Genomic DNA, 19,054 nt, shown 5'->3' with positions numbered 1-19,054 from the left:
ATCTTCTTTAAATAAGTTATCTAGAGTGGATCTCCTATGTTCTCTATAGTTAAACATGATCACCGCAGCACTTTAAGAGGTTGCTCCCTGAGAAACTGGAAAATACTTCAAACAAAAGGATGGAGCACCTCTCCAATGCGCGGAGCTGGCTGCCTTAACTGTGTGAACCAGAATACGGGCGTAACTCACTCCCAATGAAAACAATTTGGTACAGAAGATAGGTACACACTATATGGGGCGCCAAATGACAATGTAAAACAATAAAGTAGTAGAAACAGATATTTCTAATATATTGAATGGACGTCCCTTTCAAATACTTGCAAACAGGCACGTATGGGGTTCTTTGTTTTCGTCATAAAAGAGCAGACAATTCCATCAGTAGTCCAGTCCGTGATGTCATGCAAAAAATAGAGAGAAAGGAATACCTAGTGCAACACCGTTTTATTCCTTCACAGATTGATAGCATAAATATTCCATACAAACAACTCTTTCCAATATAAAAAATGAATTTAAAAATACTATATGGAGCACATACAGCGTGGAAAGTACTGGTTGAGCTGTGTGAAAAAAAGGTTGCAATTACCAGATAGTAGGAGGATGGAATATCCTCAGACAAGCGTGTTTTTAGTCACCAGATAGCCTCCCGGGAAATGGCACCCTGGATTATCCAGCAATGGCTCCCTCCACAGACAGCAGACCAAGTGTTCCAGGCTGTGCCAACGCGTTTCAGGCCTTGCTAGGCCCTTTCTCAAGGCTGATATGCTCCTTCTAAATCCTACACTCCTTTTATTCTTAAACTGACCAATCACAGTACTAATTAAAAATTAGTGACATCTGTATCCAAAATGGCTCCCTCCATGAGTTGTTCCTGGTTGCCTTAGCAACCACTTCCGGTAGAACATCGTCTTAAAAATAGATCTAAAAGTGAGTTCTGTTTATAACAGCCTACATAAAGTCTAAATGGTGAACTTCCTTACTGGCGTCGTTGGTAATTATACTTAATGCAAAGTGTGAAAACATCAACACTAATAGATGTTAACGTAGTGTGTGTGGAACCTAGCCGTCCTCGGTTGCTAGGTTACCGTGGAAAGTCCGATCTGATAGGAGGTCCGATACTTCCGCCCGCTGGTCATTCGGTGCGTCATTTGCCGACTTCCGGTTGTGAGTTGAGTCCCGGGGATCAGCTTCCCCGTACATGTAAGGGCTTCCGTCCTCTGGCTTATCGCTGTGGGTCAAGTGCTGATCTCCTTTCTGTTATGTTTGTTACGTTGCCGAGGCAACCGAGTCCCGGCCAAGTTAGGTGCACTTATCAATAGTGTCCCACAAACGGATTCCAGCAGGGAGAATTAACACTCTATGTTCCGGATTCAATACCTATTTAGAGAAGGTGGCCTTTTAGTCTTAAACATCAAAATTGCTAATAACACATATTAAAATTCAGAAAAGGTCTGATTAAAAATCAATTTCTTTCAAAAAAGATGAACAAATAAATACATTTATAAAAACCACTTCACTTCAAAATCTGAGTTAAGCCCTCTAGGTATAAGTGTATTATACTTGTAAATCAACTGCATCTCCTTTTTGGCCAATAATTTAGAGGTGAATTTTTGACGTTGATTTGCCTCTATTCGATTTAACCCTACGAATCTCAAAATATGACCTGGATCAGAATTATGATTTCTTTTAAAATGGTTAGAGAGTGCATGAGTGTATAGACCTTTTTTTATGTTTCTCAAATGCTCGCTTATACGCATTTTTAAAGGTCTGGATGTCCTGCCTATGTAGAACATATGGCATGAGCACTCTATAGCATATACAACATTTTTACGTTGCAGGTTATAAAATTATTAATCTTGTGTGTTAACCCATTGATCTCTAATAGCTCTAGCTTCTTCCCACTGTCCGTCTTAATTGTCCTGCACCCCACACATGATCCACACCGATGGAAGCCTATGGTGTTGATCTGCCCCTTTTTTCCTAGTGGGGGGAGATCACTTCTCACTAGATTGCTACTTATATTGGGGGCTTTTTTATAGATAAACACCGGTTTGTCAGGTAGGACATCTATCAATACTGGGTCTTTTTTCAAAATATTCCAGTGTTTCCTAATGGAGTGTTCTAGGGATTTGTGTTGTATGCTATAACTGGTTATAAAAGCGTATTCAAAACGATTGGACTCCCCCCTAGATGGTATTTTGTCCTTCAATAGATCTTCCCGTTTGATCCCTAGCGTTTGTTCTTTAATTTTCCTAACATGTTCGGCTTCATATCCGCTCCCTTTGAACCTCTTCTCCAGCTGTGTAGCCTGTTGTTCAAAAATTAGATCCTCCGAACAATTACGTCTAATTCTCTTAAACTGGCTGTTTGGTATTGACTGCAGCCAGTTATAATGGTGGCAACTGTTTCTGTCGATGTATGTTTGAGAATCTGTCGGTTTGGTGTAGGTTTTAGTGCTCAAATTTCCATCTTTGATGTAAAGAGTGATGTCCAGAAAATCTACACTTTCTGAACTTATCTGGAAAGTGAGGTTGATGTTCAATGGGTTATCGTTGAGGTAAGTACAAAATCTCTCCAATTCGTCTCTTCCTCCTCTCCATATAAAGATGATGTCATCAATGTAACGTTTCCATGACACCAGGTTCGCCCCAAATGGGTTGGGTCCCCAGACATAGTCTGATTCCCATTTCCCCATAAATAAGTTGGCATAACTTGGGGCGAACCTGGTGCCCATGGCCGTCCCGACCTTTTGGAGATAAAAATCTCCATCGAACATGAAGTAGTTATTCGTTAGGATAAAACGAACTGACTCGACCACAAAATTTTGTAGATTGATGTCCATATCGCTCTTATTGAGAAATTCAGAGACCGCTCCTATTCCTGCATCATGCTCTATGATCGTGTACAGGGACTTGACATCTGCTGTAATTAACAGCATGTCATCCTCCCAGAAAAACTAGATGGTGAAATTAAGATCTATAGGGATCTGGTCACTCCCTTTTCTGACCTAAATGACTATAAGGATTTGGAACAAAGGATAGAAGCAAACATCAAGAGAATAGAAAAGACCCTAATAGATAGAAAAATCTGAAAATATATTAGGGACAAAAAACAGAAGACTGAAAAGGCAAAGTATGAGGAAGAAGCTGAACAGGATGATAGGGTATTGAGAACCCCTACCCCCCCAATATCCAATAGAGAACAAGAAAATAAAATTATATGGGAGGGGAGCAACATAAGAAAAAGGCCTGGTAGGGAGCGACTAAATAGACACACAACGGATTATGATAGAAGGACCGAAAGACAGTGGGATAGGAGAAATGATCGACAGTATGGGAGCAACAACTTCGACCAAAGACGAAGAAGAAATGGATCCCCCATGAGGATGAATTACATCAGATCCAATAATGGGGGGAGAAATCAAAGGTGGGAAAGGAATGAAATACAGAGACATGCCACACCACTCCAACAACGAAATAGATTTGCTCGCCTGGGTGCTGACGAAGGAGCGAATCATTTTTTAGAGAGGGAAGGCCCACGGACCCATCGAAGATAAACCCATTGAAATCGACACACAGGGAAAAAAGGGGGGGGATTCGTAAAAAACGTACAAGAATCAAGAAAAGAAAGACAAAGTCATGCCACAACAAGAATGCAAATGCCTCCTTATCAAAAAACCAACAGGAGAAAGACAATGGAATCTCCACAGAACTCGCCAATCAAGAAGAGAAAGGGACGGAAAGAACAAAGATTTTCAACATCAGTTCGCACACCTTAACTAAACCCGAGATATCAGTACTAGAAAAGGGCTTGAAATATGCCCCTACCACCACACTAGACAAGTTCTCTACGTTTATAGACGTGCAGAAATTCATACGTAAACTTTGCCTAAAAAAGTTTTTTCTAACTAAAGAAACAGTACGGGAATTAGGGGACTTAGAGCTTGTGCCAAACACGCCCTTTAGACCGAGATCCGTGTTCTATCCACACCATATGAAAGGGAATTGTCTGGAGACATTCTCAACATTGGTTCAGGATGATATAAGAGAGATGAATGTGCGGAGAACGAAATGTAACTTAACCTTCAAAGAAAGGACGGCTCTCGAATCCCTCAAAGCAAACAGAGAACTTGTCATCAAACCCGCCGATAAAGGCGGGGGAGTGGTGGTTATGGATAGGTCGTGGTATGTTAATGAAGTTACACTTCATTTAGCAGACAGAACCACCTACCATAAACTAAGAACCGACCCAACATCGAAAATCCAGGAAAAATTAGAGATCATGACGAAAAAATATGGAACTCTAAAAGTACTCAACGAAAAAGAACAAGAATTCATTCATAACAAGGAACCTATAATACCTGTTATTTATCTTCTCCCGAAGATCCACAAAGATGCACAACACCCCCCAGGACGTCCCATCGCAATAGGGATCGAATCCATTACAGCTAGCCTATCAGAAATGATCGACTATCATCTGCAACCACTGGTATTAACAAATAGATCGCACTTGAAGGATACTAAAGATCTGTTTAACTATTATCTACTGTCCCCTGGGAGGATGACATGCTGTTAATTACAGCAGATGTCAAGTCCCTGTACACGATCATAGAGCATGATGCAGGAATAGGAGCGGTCTCTGAATTTCTCAATAAGAGCGATATGGACATCAATCTACAAAATTTTGTGGTCGAGTCAGTTCGTTTTATCCTAACGAATAACTACTTCATGTTCGATGGAGATTTTTATCTCCAAAAGGTCGGGACGGCCATGGGCACCAGGTTCGCCCCAAGTTATGCCAACTTATTTATGGGGAAATGGGAATCAGACTACGTCTGGGGACCCAACCCATTTGGGGCGAACCTGGTGTCATGGAAACGTTACATTGATGACATCATCTTTATATGGAGAGGAGGAAGAGACGAATTGGAGAGATTTTGTACTTACCTCAACGATAACCCATTGAACATCAACCTCACTTTCCAGATAAGTTCGGAAAGTGTAGATTTTCTGGACATCACTCTTTACATCAAAGATGGAAATTTGAGCACTAAAACCTACACCAAACCGACAGATTCTCAAACATACATCGACAGAAACAGTTGCCACCATTATAACTGGCTGCAGTCAATACCAAACAGCCAGTTTAAGAGAATTAGACGTAATTGTTCGGAGGATCTAATTTTTGAACAACAGGCTATACAGCTGGAGAAGAGGTTCAAAGGGAGCGGATATGAAGCCGAACATGTTTGGAAAATTAAAGAACAGACGCTAGGGATCAAACGGGAAGATCTATTGAAGGACAAAATACCATCTAGGGGGGAGTCCAATCGTTTTGAATACGCTTTTATAACCAGTTATAGCATACAACACAAATCCCTAGAACACTCCATTAGGAAACACTGGAATATTTTGAAAAAAGACCCAGTATTGATAGATGTCCTACCTGACAAACCGGTTTTTATCTATAAAAAAGCCCCCAATATAAGTAGCAATCTAGTGAGAAGTGATCTCCCCCCACTAGGAAAAAAGGGGCAGATCAACACCATAGGCTTCCATCGGTGTGGATCATGTGTGGGGTGCAGGACAATTAAGACGGACAGTGGGAAGAAGCTAGAGCTATTAGAGATCAATGGGTTAACACACAAGATTAATAATTTTATAACCTGCAACGTAAAAAACGTTGTATATGCTATAGAGTGCTCATGCCATATGTTCTACATAGGCAGGACATCCAGACCTTTAAAAATGCGTATAAGCGAGCATTTGAGAAACATAAAAAAAGGTCTAGACACTCATGCACTCTCTAACCATTTTAAAAGAAATCATAATTCCGATCCAGGTCATATTTTGAGATTCGTAGGGTTAAATCGAATAGAGGCAAATCAACGTCAAAAATTCACCTCTAAATTATTGGCCAAAAAGGAGATGCAGTTGATTTACAAGTATAATACACTTATACCTAGAGGGCTTAACTCAGATTTTGAAGTGAAGTGGTTTTTATAAATGTATTTATTTGTTCATCTTTTTTGAAAGAAATTGATTTTTAATCAGACCTTTTCTGAATTTTAATATGCGTTATTAGCAATTTTGATGTTTAAGACTAAAAGGCCACCTTCTCTAAATAGGTATTGAATCCGGAACATAGAGTGTTAATTCTCCCTGCTGGAATCCATTTGTGGGACACTATTGATAAGTGCACCTAACTTGGCCGGGACTCGGTTGCCTCGGCAACGTAACAAACATAACAGGAAGGAGATCAGCACTTGACCCACAGCGATAGGCCAGAGGACGGAAGCCCTTACATGTACGGGGAAGCTGATCCCCGGGACTCAACTCACAACCGGAAGTCGTCAAATGACGCACCGAATGACCAGCGGGCGGAAGTATCGGACCTCCTATCAGATCGGACTTTCCACGGTAACCTAGCAACCGAGGACGGCTAGGTTCCACACACACTACGTTAATATCTATTAGTGTTGATGTTTTCACACTTTGCATTAAGTATAATTACCAACGACGCCAGTAAGGAAGTTCACCATTTAGACTTTATGTAGGCTGTTATAAACAGAACTCACTTTTAGATCTATTTTTAAGACGATGTTCTACCGGAAGTGGTTGCTAAGGCAACCAGGAACAACTCATGGAGGGAGCCATTTTGGATACAGATGTCACTAATTTTTAATTAGTACTGTGATTGGTCAGTTTAAGAATAAAAGGAGTGTAGGATTTAGAAGGAGCATATCAGCCTTGAGAAAGGGCCTAGCAAGGCCTGAAACACGTTGGCACAGCCTGGAACACTTGGTCTGCTGTCTGTGGAGGGAGCCATTGCCGGATAATCCAGAGTGCCATTTCCCGGGAGGCTATCTGGTGACTAAAAACACGCTTGTCTGAGGATATTCCATCCTCCTACTATCTGGTAATTGCAACCTTTTTTCACACAGCTCAACCAGTACTTTCCACGCTGTATGTGCTCCATATAGTATTTTTAAATTATTTTTTTTATATTGGAAAGAGTTGTTTGTATGGAATATTTATGCTATCAATCTGTGAAGGAATAAAACGGTGTTGCACTAGGTATTCCTTTCTCTCTATTTTTTGCATGACATCACGGACTGGACTACTGATGGAATTGTCTGCTCTTTTATGACGAAAACAAAGAACCCCATACGTGCCTGTTTGCAAGTATTTGAAAGGGACGTCCATTCAATATATTAGAAATATCTGTTTCTACTACTTTATTGTTTTACATTGTCATTTGGCGCCCCATCAGTGGCGTAACTACTGCCCCCGCAGTCCTCGCGGTGGCTTGGGGGCGAGGGGCTGCGGGGGCGCCACTGATTTACAGCAGACTGACATGCGGACGAGCGTCCGCATGTCAGTCTGCTTTCTACTTCCCTCCGCCACTTGTTGGAGGGACACGGAGGGCACAGCGTGTGCGTCTCCTGTGTCCCTCCTGCATCATCTCCGGCGGCCGCGGGTCTAATAGGGGGAAGTGCCGTCCGTGAGCTCTAATTGGCTCACGAACCGGCACTTCCCCCTATTAAACCCGCGGCCGCCGGAGATGATGCAGGAGGGACACAGGAGACGCTGTGCGGCTGTGCCCTCCGTGTCCCTCCAACAAGCGGCAGCAGCGGCGGCGGGCATTATCTGGCACTGGGGGGGAATTTCTGGCACTGGGGGGGGGGGAATCTGGCACTGGGGGCATATATGGCACTGGGGGGGGGAATATCTGGCACTGGGGGGGGATATCTGGCACTGGGGGCATATATGGCACTGGGGGGGGATTATCTGGCACTGGGGTATATCTGGCACTGGGGGGGAATATCTGGCACAGGGGGGGGGAATATCTGGCACTGGGGGCATATATGGCACTGGGGGGGGGATATCTGGCACTGGGGGCATATATGGCACCGGGGGGGAATATCTGGCACTGGGGGGGGGGGAATATCTGGCACTGGGGCATATATGGCAGGGGGGGGGATATCTGGCACTGGGGGGGAATATCTGGCACTGGGGGCATATATGGCACTGGGGGGGAATATCTGGCACTGGGGGAATATCTGGCACTGGGGGGGGGATATCTGGCACTGGGGGCATATCTGGCACTGGGGGGGAATATATGGCACTGGGGGCATATATGGCACGGGGGGGAATATCTGGCACTGGGGGGGAATATCTGGCACTGGGGGCATATGTGGCACTGGGGGGGAATATCCGGCACTGGGGGCATATGTGGCACTGGGGGGAATATATGGCACTGGGGGCATATCTGGCACTGGGGGCATATGTGGCACTGGGGGGGAATATCTGGCACTGGGGACATATGTGGCACTGGGAGCACAGCCCTAGCAACAAGGACTACCTCCTAGCAACGAGCATGACACCCAGTGCATGAAACACCTGACAACGAGCATGACACCCAGTGCATGAAACACCTGGCAACGAGCATGACACCCAGTGCATGAAACCCCTGGCAACGAGCATGACACCCTGAGCATGAAAACCCCTGGCACCGTGCATGGAACCAAGAGCATGAAACCCCTGGCAACGAGCATGACACCCAGTGCATGAAACCCCTGACAACGAGCAGGTAATTGAAAAGTAATTAGAAGCCTTACTGTAGGACTTAATGTGTAATGGGCATTACGGTGTGTGGCATAATGTATCACGGACATTGCGGTGTGTGTCATAATGTGTCACAGGCATTACGGTGTATGGTATACTATATCCCGGGCATTGTGATATGTGGTATAATGTCTCAGGGTCATTGCAGTGTGGCATAATACATAACGGGCATTGCGGTGTGTGGCATAGGGTATAACGGGCAGGGCATTGCGGTATGTGTCACAGGCATTACGGTGTATGGTATACTATATCACGGGCATTGTGGTATAATGTCTCAAGGTCATTGCAGTGTGTGGCATAATGTGTCACAGGCATTGTATGTGCTATAATGTATCGGGCATTGCAGTGTGTGGCATAATGTATCACGGACATTGCGGTGTGTGTCATAATGTGTCACAGGCATTGTATGTGCTATAATGTATCAGGGGCATTGCAGTGTGTAGCATAATGTATAACGGGCATTGCGATTCCTGTCATAATGTGTCACAGGCATTACAGTGTGTGGCATAATATGTCTGGGGCATTACGGTGTGTGCATATTGTGTCATGTGCATTATTGTGTGTGGCATAATGTCTAAGGGCCATTGCAGTATGTGGAATAATGTATACTGGGCATTACTATAAGGAGGAAAAATGACAAATAATGTAAGGGGCATGAATCAGGATTATTTTTCTTTCCTGTGGTGGCTAACGTCTGGGCGTGCAGGTTGCAAAACTGGGGTATAAGGTAGTCTTTTCCTGCAATGCCACGCCCCTTTATGAGAAACCACGCCCATTACAACGAAACCACGCCCCTTTTTTGCGACGCGCGCCTTCGGCGCGCGCATATTTATCCCTTTCTTGCTCCCAATTATGGGGCATGGGGGGGGGGGGCGCTGAAGAATTTTTTGGCTTGGGGGAGAAAAATTTCTAGTTACGCCACTGCGCCCCATATAGTGTGTACCTATCTTCTGTACCAAATTGTTTTCATTGGGAGTGAGTTACGCCCATATTCTGGTTCACACAGTTAAGGCAGCCAGCTCCGCGCATTGGAGAGGTGCTCCATCCTTTTGATTGAAGTAGACACAAGGTGGTGCGGCACTCCAATGATTCGCAAAGCCAAAGGTTTTAAATACAATGTTTCAATGCCCGTTTAATGAAATGGCATTTTCGTCAGGTATAATGCAAACAATACAAACAGCTTACCTTAAATAGAAAGCATCACCCATTGTGGCGCGAATGCCGCCGCGGGACTGCACACCCGGTGGCCGCGCATAAAGAATGACGTCATGACGCTCTGAAACAGAAGCGTACGACATCATGTGACAAAACCCGTAACCATAGTAACAAAGTATACAAATACACAATACGGCTGACAGGATTACCGATCCAAGTAAAGATCACAACAGAGACCGGACTTAGATACAGATTAAACAGCTAAATATCAATGTGAACAAGAACCATTTGCATGAACTAAAGGGAGCATTTAGTCCTAAGGCTAAACCCAGATTTATGCAGCCTATAGCATATTACCATAATAATACCATACAAAAATGTCCAGCAAATGGAATAAACAATAGTGTCCGTAATGGGCCGACAATTGGGAAACATGGTCCCGCTTTCTGCAGGAGGTGGGTTTCTATTGCTAATAAATGTTCCTTTGATTTGATGCTTCTGATCATTGAGTTTTCCACCAAGGAGGTAGCGTCTATCAAAGCAAAGGTAGATGCGTATGAGGTTATTCATAAACCAAGCCTGATTGAGGACACTAGCACAGACTGGTACACAAAATTAAATACACAAATACAGACCTACAAAAGGGACTTGATTAAATTTAAAACAGCCAAATTGGCTAAAGTTGATGCTGATTACGAGTTAAACACTGTTTATCAATGGACCTATCCTGCCAGAGGGTCTGACTACAGGAAACCATTTTTTAGACGTAATCGCAGACAAGCGGGGAGACAGCCTGATTCATCCACGGAATTCAATTCCTCTGCTAGTGACACAGATAGAGGTGGTGCGGGCTTTTCTTCTCGTGGCCAGAATGACCCTTTAGGGATGACCACACGGGCTCAATTTACCCGAGGCGACGTAAATACACCAGACGTGGTGGCCAAAGCCAAAGGCAGAGGTCGTGGAAGAAAGCAGACAAAGAACAAAACCTAATTGTGAATTTGTCCTCCTATGAGTTATCTACATCTGAGGTCTCAGTGTTGTCCAGAGGACTATCATTTGTGCCGACCTCAAAATTTAACCCACTGGAGTGGCGTGTGGAACAACATAGACTCCATCGTCAACTGAAACTGAACGAGTTTTATGGTAAACACCGTGGTTCCAATACAGAACAGTCTTCTTCACCGGAGATTCCTCCTCAGTTATCTAAATTGATCCCACGCTCTTCGTTTGAACCTCAATCGTCTAATTCTTCAATTAAGACGTTTATGCGTTTGTTACAAAACAACGTCCATTCTGCTATTTCTGATTTGCCATCTCAACGTTGTAATTTATCTCCCAGTGAACAACTAGCCTTGGACAACCTTGCTAACAACAAGAATTTGATATTTCGTCCTGCTGACAAGGGGGGTGCCCTGGTAATCCAGGACTTGGTCGACTATAAACGACAGGTTGTGATACATTTGGATGACTCTTCCACCTATAGGCAACTCCCACATGATCCTTCAAATGTCTTTAAGAGTGAATTGTCCTCCATTTTGAAACATGCTTGTGATGATGGATTAATTTCTGAGCGTTTATCTAAAGCTTTACTTCCAGCATTTCCTTTGGTCCCTTTGTTCTACACTATCCCGAAGATACACAAGTCTATGTCAGACCCCCCGAGTAGGCCCATCATTGCCGCTCGTGGGGGCCTGACGCAGCCTGCTTCGGTATTTGTGGATAGTGTATTACAAACGTACATAAGAGACCATCCGAGATATCTACTTGATACAACAACACTTTTGGTTAAACTTATGTCTTTACCCAGATTTGCCCCTGATATTACCATGTTTACCATTGATGTAGTTAGTCTATACACAGTCATACCACACGATCTTGGTTTGTTGGCTGTGGGACGTTTCTTGAATGGACAGAGTTCCTATAGTGGTCCTGACATTACATTTATTTTGGATTTGTTACGATTTATACTGAAAAAGAATTTTTTTCTGTATGATGGGTCATTCTATCTACAACTGGTTGGTTGTGCTATGGGGGCGGCAGTAGCCCCCTCATATGCAAATGTATTTATGTTTGACATAGAGCAATCAATAATTTTTTTCTGATCCTTCCATTGCTAATAGGATTTTATACTTTTGTCGCTATATCGACGATTTACTAATTTTTTGGCAGGGTGACAGTAATGATCTTGTGCATCACCTTGAATTACATAATTCTAGTGACAGCCCTGTTAAATTTACTTTTTCATCTAGTCCCACTGAGATTCATTACCTAGACGTGGCAATCTCCATTAATGATGGTTATATTTCAACCAATCTGTATTCCAAACCCACAGACCGTAATAATTTACTAGCATCTACTAGCTGTCATCCAAGGTCACTCATCCAGGGTCTTCCGTATTCACAATTTATTAGAGTAAGACGTATAACATCCGACATCAAACAAGCTGAATCTCAGATAGATACCTTATTACAGAAGTTCCAGGCACGCGGGTATGACTATACTCAGTTACAACAAACAAAATCCAGGGTGTTGCGAATTGATAGAGCGACATTGCTAAAATCCAAACCTAGAAATTCGAAAACCTCTTTACCTTGGGTCACACAATACACATCAGCTAGCCCCATGATTAATAAAATAGCTAAGAATTTATGGCCTATTATCACGTCTGACCCAGATTGCAATTTGCCCGATACAGACCTGATGTCTAGCTACAAACATGGGTGTAATATCCGTGACATTCTTGTCAAATCTGACATCACGCAGCCTGCCCCCAGCATTTATAGGGGTAAATTAGGATGTGTACGGTGTACTGACGGTGTGTGACCTGTAAGTATTTGATCCCTGGTGATTCTTTCTATCACCCTTTAACTGGTAAAGTTTTAAAGATCTATCATAGACTTACATGCAGCTCTGTTTACACTGTTTATCAAATTATCTGCCCTTGTGGCCTTTCCTATATTGGAAAGACTGAACGACCATTTAAAGAACGGATGGCGGCTCACCGTTCGTCCATTAAAGCTGCTTTGATCTCTGGCAAGAGTGATCAGCCAGTTGCAAGGCACTTTGCGCTGGCTGCTCATAGCCTTGCTTCATTAAAGTATAGAATGATTGACCACATTCCCCACTCCCTACGTGGTGGTAATCGTGGTTTTAAGTTATTGCAATGTGAGGCCAGGTGGATCTTTCGTTTGGGGACCCTTGCCCCTAAGGGACTTAATGAACATTCGGGTAATAGTGTATTGGCTAATAGCAATTCATATTTTTTATCTACATCTGACTATTGTTTATTCCATTTGCTGGACATTTTTGCAAGGTATTATTATGGTAATATGCTATAGGCTGCATAAATCTGGTTTTAGCCTTAGGACTAAATGCTCCCTTTAGTTCATGCAAATGGTTCTTGTTCACATTGATATTTAGCTATTTAATCTGTATCTAAGTCCGGTCTCTGTTGTGATCTTTACTTGGATCGGTAATCCTGTCAGCCGTATTGTGTATTTGTATACTTTGTTACTATGGTTACGGGTTTTGTCACATGATGTCGTACGCTTCTGTTTCAGAGCGTCATGACGTCATTCTTTATGCGCGGCCACCGGGTGTGCAGTCCCGCGGCGGCATTCGCGCCACAATGGGTGATGCTTTCTATTTAAGGTAAGCTGTTTGTATTGTTTGCATTATACCTGATGAAAATGCCATTTCATTAAACGGGCATTGAAACGTTGTATTTAAAACCTCTGGCTTTGCGAATCATTGGGAGTGCCGCACCACCTTGTGTCTACTATATATATATATATATATATATATATATATATATATATACAGATTGGTGCAGCACTCCTGGCGACTGTAACACATATTCTCAAACAGGCATCGTTTATGGCAACGTTTCAGTGCCTTTTAATAGCGGCCCTTTCATCAGGTTGAAAGTGCCCCTGTTAAAAGGCACTGAAACTTTGCCATAAACGATGCCTGTTTGAGAATATTTGTTACAGTTGCCAGGAGTGCTGCACCCATCTGTATGTATGCTCTACACCCCTGACGCTGCCAAGCCTCCCCACTGCCGTGGATGTGCGCCGGTTGTCAGTCTGAAAGGTCCGTGACGGCGGGGAGCGGTTGCGGAAGTTCCCGTGATGGCCTGCTCTCACCCCGGGAGCCGGGGACTAAATTTGGACATCTGCCCGGGCCAGACTTCCAGTGCCAGGAAACACAGATCGTGGCACTGCCGGATGGCGCCTACCTCTCCCTGACAGTCCTTGAAGGATCTCTGGGGGCTCCCTGAGACCGTGGACCCAGGAATTCCTGTGCTTCTCCTCCTGGCTGCTAGGAGTCTGGCTCTGCATGCTACTTGGAGGGAGTCCTTCACAGCCGGTGGCCATCTTGGCTTTTTGGGCTGTTAGCAGCTGTATTGTATTCTGAGGCAGGGACTCGGTCTTAGGCAGGTCCAGGACTGGTGTTCTCTGCCCACAGGTCTCCACCATCTCCCTTGGTGTGCTTATCCCACTGCATTATAGTGCTGCCTGTTACTGCTGAAAATCCCTGTTTTAGATCTGTGAGTACCCTTCTGCAGGGTTTTGTTGTGCCTTTCTCATATTTAGCATTCCTCTGCCTGACCCCTCAAGGGTATCCTTCATGTAATAATGTTCAGATAGGGGCCTGATGTGCTCTGCCCTCTCTCCGCCTCCACCCGTGGTTCTCAAGCATACATAGTAGTTTTTGAATGGAACCAGCATACTAGTCTGCCTCCAGAGACTGTGACACATTGGCCTTTCAGCTTCCTCCACTTATTTTCTTCTCCTAAAGTCCCCTAGCGATGCCCTCTAAAAAAAATCAAGGGCGCGCTCCCGCCCCCAGTGGCCTTCTCTAATAAAAAAGGGGTGCATGCCTCCTCATCTCCTGCCAAGGGCCCCATCCCATTGAGCCAATCTGACCACACTATGGAGGGCTCTGGTCACTCCCTATCGATCCCTGGGGTGGACCCTAACTCTACAGACCCTCTCACTGTCAAGACTTTGTGTCAAGTCCTTGCAACCTTTAAATCTGAGCTCACTCAAGACCTCTCTATGGCTATCCTTGAGGTCAAAGTGGAGTTATCCGCTTTAGGTGACAGACCACCTTGAACGTAAAATGAAAGAACTGGTGTCCTCCCATAATGAGCTTATTTCTGCCCATGACTGACAGCAAGCCGAGATGGAGTCGTTTAAAGATAAAATGGCAGATATCGAGGACAGGTCGCGGAGGAATAATATCAAAATCTGGGGGATCCCTGATTCGGTGGCCAATTCGGAACATATAGATTATGCCATGATCCTTTTCCGTAAATTGCTTCCCGAGGCGGAGGACAGGGATCTTCTCATTGACCGAATTCACCGGCTTCCAAAACCACGGTTGGTTTCTGCTTCCTTTCACGATCCGGGTATCTGGACGCCATTACCTGCCGTTTAGGTGTCTTCTGAGACTGGCCCAGCGTTCTAAATCCGGATCTCATCTGTGTCAACACTCTGCACATCCCTCCTGTCATTCTGAGACACTACCACAGCGGCGCCATGTTTGAATCCAACATGGCGTCTCCCGTCCTCCGCGGCCTCCACCGCCGTTACTGTGTTATTGCTGCAGGTTCTCAGAATCATGTATCATGCCTGCCGCGGCCTCTGCTGCCCTCCAGGTGTCTCAGCATGTAGCTGTCGTCTGGCGTCTCCTGTCCTCCGCGGCCGGCGCCGCCATTATCACTATGTTTGCACATTTCATTACAAACCAGTTTTACCTCCAGGTTCCAGCATGGGCGCAGCCATGTTGGATTTGATCACATGCTCCAATTCCTCCAATCCACCATCTCTGGAATCTGCATAATTGCCTAGCCAATGCCTGCATAGCAGCAGGTATAAGTATCCTGTGTCTAGGCCAGATAGATGTCAGTGCTTTGAATGTCATACCTTGTTCCAGTCTCTCTCTCCTGTGGTTTGTTTCTCAAGGTTCCAGCTCCTGTCTCCAGCATCCACAAAGAGACCCGCACCTGCTTTCCATCCTGCGGTGCAGCCTGACTCTGCAATCCTCTGTGACTGCTCCAGCTTTCAGCTATTACTTCGTTTGCTTCCAGCTTCCAAGCTTTCAGCTATTAACCCATCTGTTTCCAGCAACCTGCTTCCAACAGAATTCAACCTCCTTAAAGAGCCGGTGTTCTCCAAGCGGATTTCTACTTACCAGCAGTATCCACTACCACCAGTAACCACTCTTCATTTCATCTGTTTCCACGCACCCTAGCATCTTTCAGTTTTAACTCCGTATCTCCACCATCTGGCTGGTTCTGTCCAGTGACTCCTTCAGTGCATTCCAGTTACCAGCATCATCTTATACACCTACTGGCGTGTTCCTCGGTTGTCTCCACTACTACAGCCTGGCCTGGTAAGGTTATTCTACCCAAGGACTATAACATCTGTTCTGCAACCTACCAGTGCCCTGTTATACCTTCTATGGTTTAGTGATCCAGGAACTGTATTATCTGCCTCTGCTAATACTGACTGTGAACACTGTTGTGATTATACGGAGTCTGTTTAATAAACTTTCATTTGACTTTTAACTTGCTTGTCATGGTCACACCTTCGGGTTTCCTTCCACACTTACATGTCCAGGGGTCTGATTAAACCATCTAAGTTTAACTTCATTCCAGCCCCTACAACTGAGGCTTCCTCCCGTCAGCTTAAACCCTCAGTTGTGACAGTAAGCACTGACCATATGAATCCAGCCGGAGACCAGGATCAAGCGGCTAGACCTATGAAAGAACTGGCAGCCAGACTCGAACATCAGGAGGCTGCACAAGGTCACATCATCCGCTGTCTCCAGGATCTCTCTACTCGGCTGGATGGGATTCAGACGACCCTCCGTGGACCTGGCACGTCTGGTGCGTCCACCACAGTGACTCCAGCTGTAACCCCACCCACCTTGCCCATTTCCATACCACGTCTTCATCTTCCAACGCCAGCAAAATTTGACGGATCTCCAAGGTTCTGCAGGGGATTTCTCAACCAATGCGAAATCCATTTTGAGCTTCAATCTGGCAACTTCCCCAGTGACCGTACCAAAGTTGCTTATATTATTTCTCTCCTCAGTGGCTCAGCCCTTGATTGGGCATCACCGTTATGGGAGAAGTCTGATCCCCTGCTGTCCTCCTATACTGACTTTGTAGCATCATTCAGGCGCATCTTCGACGAGCCGGGCCGGGTTTCCTCTGCTTCATCTGAGATTCTCCGTCTACGCCAGGGAACACGTACTGTGGGACAGTATCTTATACAGTTCAAAATCCTGGCATCTGAACTGGCCTGGAACGACGAGGCCTTGTATGCTGCATTCTGGCATGGCTTGTCAGAACGCATTAAAGATGAGTTAGCTACCAGAGACTTGCCTTCTAAGTTGGATGAGCTAATTTCACTATGGCCCTCATTCCGAGTTGATCGGTCGCAATGCGAATGTAGCAGAGTTACACACGCTAAGCCGCCGCCTACTGGGAGTGTATCTTAGCTTCTTAAAAGTGCGACCGAAGTAATCGCAATATTGCGATCACAAACCTCGTAGCAGTTTTGGAGTAGCTTCAGACTTACTCTGCCTGTGCGATCAGTTCAGTGCTTGTCGTTCCTGGTTGACGTCACAAACACACCCAGCGTTCGCCCAGGCACTCCCACCGTTTCTCCGGCCACTCCTGCGTTTTTTCCGGAAACTGTAGCGTTTTCAGCCACACGCCCCTAAAACGCTGTGTTTCCGCCCAGTAACACCCATTTCCTGTCAATCACATTACGATCGCCGGAGCGATGAAAAAGCCGTGAGTAAAATTACTTTCTACATAGCAAAGTTACTTGGCGCAGTCGCAGTGCGAACATTGCGCATGCGTACTAAGCGGATTTTCATTGCGATGCGATGAAAAATACCGAGCGAACAACTCGGAATGAGGGCCAATGCACGAAGGTTGATCTACGGTTCAGAGAGAGAGCAACCGAGCGAGGAAGATCATCCGTTCCTAAATCTTCTGCTCCTCCTCCTCGTCAACCATCTCCATCCAAGGATGAGCCTATGCAAATTGGTCGTTCCCGTCTATCTCCCGCTGAGCGCCGAAGACGCCTCTCCGAGTCTCTATGTCTCTACTGTGCAGCTCCGTCGCACACTATCAACGCCTGTCCCAAACGTTCGGGACTCCAGATCCTAGCTCGCCAAGGAGAGGGGCGGCTAGGAGTAATGATCTCCTCTCCATCTCCTCATGATTGTAACCTCCCAGTGTCGCTCCAAATTGCTCAACGTTACAGGAACGTCATTGCCCTCCTTGATTCCGGAGCAGCTGGGAATTTCATAACCGAAGCTTATGTTAAACGGTGGTCCCTACCCACCGAGAGACTGTCCTCGTCCATCTCTTTGACCGTGGATGGCAGCAAGATTTTTGACGCAGTCATTTCCTTAAGGACTCTTCCAGTTCGTCTGAGAGTGGGAGTTCTTCATTCTGAGTATATTTCTTTTCTAGTGATTCCAAGAGCCACACATCCAGTGGTTTTAGGCCTTCCATGGCTCCGTCTCCACAACCCATCAATTGACTGGACGACTACGCAAATACTGGCATGGGGTCCCTCCTGTGCTGAGACTTGTTTAGCCAAAGTTCTTCCTGTTTGTTCTTCCTTCCCCAGGTCATCTGATGTTCCGCCTCCTCCATATCAAGACTTCACGGACGTGTTCAGTAAAGCCTCTGCTGATATCCTTCCTCCTCATAGAGAATGGGACTGCCCAATCGACCTCATTCCAGGGAAGGTTCCACCGCGAGGCCAAACTTATCCGTTGTCTCTGCCTGAGACACACTCCATGGAAGAGTACATCAAAGAGAACCTGGCGAAGGGTTTCATCCGACCATCTTCTTCTCCAGCCGGCGCAGGCTTCTTCTTCGTTAAGAAGAAAGACGGTGGTCTGCGTCCGTGCATCGACTACAGAGGTCTGAACGACATTACCGTCAAGAACCGATACCCTTTACCCCTGATTACCGAGCTCTTTGATAGAGTTAGTGGTGCAACCATTTTCACAAAGCTGGACTTGAGGGGTGCCTACAATCTCATCCGAATCCGTGAGGGTGACGAGTGGAAGACCGCCTTTAACACCCGTGACGGACATTATGAGTACCTCGTCATGCCCTTCGGATTGAGCAACGCTCCAGCAGTCTTCCAGCACTTCGTGAATGAGATCTTCAGGGACATCTTGTACCGCCATGTCGTGGTTTATCTAGATGACATCCTCATCTTTGCTAATAA

The sequence above is a fragment of the Pseudophryne corroboree genome, chromosome 11 (assembly GCF_028390025.1).
Source record: "Pseudophryne corroboree isolate aPseCor3 chromosome 11, aPseCor3.hap2, whole genome shotgun sequence".
Lineage (NCBI taxonomy): Eukaryota > Metazoa > Chordata > Amphibia > Anura > Myobatrachidae > Pseudophryne > Pseudophryne corroboree.
The sequence above is the reverse complement of the archived record's forward strand: the minus strand, read 5'-3'. Positions refer to the sequence as shown.